The sequence below is a fragment of the Lynx rufus genome, unplaced genomic scaffold (assembly GCF_022079265.1).
Source record: "Lynx rufus isolate CCGP_SWC_20201006 ecotype Redwood Valley unplaced genomic scaffold, mLynRuf1.p SCAF_4, whole genome shotgun sequence".
Taxonomy (NCBI): domain Eukaryota; kingdom Metazoa; phylum Chordata; class Mammalia; order Carnivora; family Felidae; genus Lynx; species Lynx rufus.
In genome coordinates, this window is record NW_025814856.1 from 149,267,688 (window position 1) to 149,272,254 (window position 4,567).

Genomic DNA, 4,567 nt, shown 5'->3' on the forward strand with positions numbered 1-4,567 from the left:
CAATTGGGAGTATCTTCCTGGGATGCCTGAAATGCACAGCCCTGGGAGTAGTTTGCAGTGCCCTAAATGGGCATGGGATTTTAGAAATCGTATTTTTAAAGTGGTAATCCCTGCGGGAGTCAAGGATTTGAATTGTGGGACCTCAAGAGTGCCACTTAATTTCTGGGAGTTTTGATTTCCTCATCCTTCAAAGTGAGGGGTTTTAAAGAGTTAGGGGTCTAACATTTTGCCATTCCAGTGGTTAGGATGGTCTACATCTAATCCATACCACCCCCCCTCACCCCCCCACCATGCTGTGAGCAGACCTAGGTAGAATGCTACCTGTGGCTAGAACCAAGGTGATTCAGTTGATCCCCTGGGAACATGAGGCACAGCCTTGACCTCACTACCATCTGCTATGGACTGAGTTGGGCCCCTTCCTCCCTTCATATGTTTGAAGTCCTAACCCCAATGTGACCGTACTAAGAATTAAGGTTAGATGAAGTCATAAGGGTAGGGTTCTCATCTGGTTGGATTGGTGGCCTTATAAGAAGGGACACCAGAGAGTTCTCTCTCTCTCTCTCTCTCTCTCTCTCTCTCCACATGTGCACTGAGGAAAGACCACATGAGGACCCAGTGAGCATGCAGCTGTCTGTAAGCCAGGAAAGGAGCCCTCACCAGAACCTGATCATGCTGGCACCCTAATCTCAGACTTCCAGCCTCTAGAACTGTGAGTAAATAACTGTCTGTTGTTTATGCCACCCAGTCTATGGTATTGTGTCATGGCATCCCGAGCTGAGCCACCACCACGCTGTGATGTTAGGTTCTTCGGCCACGGTCAGCTGAGGTAGCCATGCATCTATGCGTAGATGTCACATTGGGCCTTATGGCAGCTACTTCATCATAAAAAGTCACTTGCCCTTATTTATTTACTCTTTTTAAGTTTTTTTAAATGTTTATTTTTAAGAGAGAGAGAGAGAGAGAGTGCTTGTGGGGAAGGGGAAGAGAGAGAGGGAGGCACAGAATCCAAAGCAGGCTCCAGGCTCTGAGCTGACAGCACAGAGCCCGACGAGGGGCTCGAACTCACGAACTGTGAGATCATGACCTGAGCTGAAGTCAGAAGTCAGACGCTTAACCGACTGAGCCACCCAGGCACCCCTCACTTGCTCTTAGAGTATGAGACTCTCCTCCCACACTAAAATGAAGCCCCTTGAGGGCTAGAAGTTTGACATTTTCTCTTTTGTCTGCATTATCAGACATTTGGGCAGATGAAGAAATGGAGACACTGAAGTTGGTGGTTCCCGCCCTGCCCCACCCACGGAGAGAGGATGGTTTCTACTTCTGAGTGTTTGCTATTGTGCTATTTCCCTTCGGGGCCTCAGCTCAGTGAAGACGTGTTGACAGAGTGAGTGGGAAGGGAACTGAGGGCTTCCTGGTGCTCTGGCTACTTCTTACCCTCCAGGACAGACGGAGCAGCCATTCTCGTGGCCCAGCAGTTGGGTGTCCTTGCACAGAGGGGCTTCCGATGTGGATGGAGTGGGTCCCATGGCAGGCTGGGGTGGGGCTGGCACAGCAGAGCAGGTGCTTCTGTGTTTCTCTCCAGGAAGTCCTAGAGAGTGAGGATGCTGTTTGTCAGGTTAGAAAGGCCTGTGGATTCTGGAGCACCAGGCAGGAGCCAAGTTGATAAAACACAATACTAACAAGGTTACAATTTTTGGGTTTGTTCCTATACTAATAAACACCTAAAAATTACTTGTCTAGAGCATTTTTATTTAACTAAGCACTTTCATAAACAATGTCAGTTATTCTTTACAACAACCCTGGGAGGCAGATCTTATTCCCAGTGTGTCGGCAAGGAAACAGCCTCAGCTGTGATTAACCAAATTCACCTAGTTTTTGAGCAACAATGCCGAGACATGAAGCCCTGTGTTCTATTCCACGTCCAACGTCCTACTTCACCCAAGATTTGCTTCACTTAGAAATCAGTAATAGCTATAGGCTGCTCTTCCACTCACCTACACATAATCCTGTGCTATTGGTTTCGGGGTGTGAAGTGAACCAGGGGAAAACTTGGACGGTTTAATATAAAGTGGTGTTTCTCGAATGGAGTTCCAGGGAATCCTAACTCCTAGCAAGATGTTACAATGTACATTTTGAAACTAGTGTGGTATTGTTTCGTAGTCAAGTTTGGGCAATACTATGTACAGCTTGTCATTCCTGGGAAATTAGCAATTAAAGGCTCTGAAAAGTCTTGCAATGAAGAAGCTGGTTATAAATTTGTTTAGTTCAGCATTTGACAACACAAGTAATGTTTCTATCAACATCTTGGTTCAGAGAGAAAGTGTTGCAGGATGTAGAAACATCAGTGGCTAAGACTATAGTGGGCATTTGTTCACCATGACAGAAATAAAGGATTATTGAATTAAAAGGAATTAAAACCATTATCATTGTCAAATAAGCATGTTTAACTCCTCTCTTAAAACTTGTCACTAAAAGTACTTCAGCTAAATCTCTTTAAAGGATTAAATCATGTCATTGTTCATGTATATTTTTACCTATAGGATTAATAAAGAAAACATTAATTGCTTTTGTTGTTATTTTATCTCACTTTATGGCATTTTCCAAGTTTACAAATAGGTATCACTTATAAACTAATACAAAGCAAATAATTTAAAATAATCTGCCACCCAACAGCTAAAGATATAGGACCAAGAGGAGACCATGGAGGACCAAGGAAACAGAAGGAAAAAACTCAATGTGTGGCCTACAGGGTACACATAGAACATACTAGAAGGTATTGAAAACTGTGATTCTGTAGGTATGAAAACGTAGGTTCTAGATACGCAGATTTCCGGACCTGAGACTTGCGGATGCCCCAAGTCCGACTTACATGCATCCCCATGTGCCCTAGACTCCACAAGGAAGGAGAACAGAGGCTGGGGAACTTGAAGGGAGATGTGACAGGGAGTAGGACTCAGCTCACAAAGTGGGGAATGGTGACCAGGACAGCAGCATGGTGACACTCGGCAGCCTTTCCAGGGTAGACAGGGTGAGCAGATGTGCAGGATCAGTTGGAACCAGGCAGAAAAGTGGTGGTTGTGGTAACGGGAGCCCTCAGTTAACCTCTACAAGAGGCACTGTTCTGAGAGCTTTATGATTGACTCACTCAATCCTCACAACCCATCCCCATATATATATATATATATATACATATACATATAGAAACTGTGGCAAAAGAGGCTACAGAGAGTCTCCAAGGTCACAGAGCTAGTAAGTGGCTGTCCCATGGCTGCTTCCCCTGAGAGACAGACAAGGTGTATCTGCCTGGGAGGGCAGGCCCACGTGCCCTGAAAATGGAGGAAGAGAAAGGCACAGGCATCCATTTCCAATGGAGGAGACTGGCTATGGAAGCCCAGTGCAGGACCCAGAGTGGCCAGCTGTGCCTGGGAGGACGATATGGAAAACCAGAAATGGGGGGTGAGGGCCTGGCCAGAGGAGGCCAGGTGAGGACCTAATTCCCAGGGGCACACAAGTAGTTTGAGACTCAGCATGGCTGAAGCCCACATAGGCTGGCCCCTTGTGCAGAGCTCCTTCCATTTCTCACCTCTCATGTCAACTGTAGGTTGGGGCTGGCCCAGGGCAGGCAGAGATTGGGGTGTGGGGGGGCACACCAGGAAGATTCACTGCTCTGGGCCAGGGAGCCTGGCTTTAGCCCACCATGGGGTCACGAGTGAGGGGCTAAGACAGAAAGGCCACTGTGGGTTTGAGCACCAAGGAAAAAAATCCTCTCCTCCCCCAGGTCTTCTCCTTCTCCCTTCCCAACCCAATGAGGTACTGGACCCTGACACTGGCCCCTTCAAAGCTAAAGCATTTTAAAGCCTGATAAGCCAAAATGCAAATAAATCATCAGGTTTGGTTAACCTAGAGCTGAGGTTTAGATGATTCGCTAAGATAATAAGTGACTGTGTCTGGGGAGGTGCTCCCTGAGGGACAGGGGCAGAGCAGGGTGGGTGCCCACGGCGTGAGGCCCACCCTGAGCAGCAGCAGTGCAGAGAAGCAGAGACACAGGGGCACTGGGAGGAAGGGGAGGCAGAGAGACGAGAAAGACAAAGACACTGAGGTGCCCCTCCACACGTACGCACTCGCATCCAACCTTCAAGTGGCTCTGGTAGGCTTGCTCTAAGACCCTCCCTTACCCCCACATTCTCTTCCACACATGCCACCTTCTTCCTCTACTGGATTCCTTCCCCTAACATCACTCTGCTCTCCCTCTCTCCCCCTCCAGCCCCCGCCACCACTTCCACCCTCCTCCCTCAAGGGGAGATACACAGGCCTGAAAAGCAGAGCTCACAGGAACCCTGATCAGTAAGTAAAAGCGGGTAAAATGCCCAGAATGGTGTCTGAGACTTAGTAAAACACTGTGCCTTAGTGGTTTCCCCCAGGCAGTGTTCTGCTAAGGCCGTGAACATCGAGGCACCACTTAACATCCAGTATTTTTTAAAAGTCCAAGTTGACCTCCAGTGTAACACTGCTCCCAATTTAATAACCAGGAGAGGAGTGGGCAGTTGCAAAAGAGATGCTGCCAGTT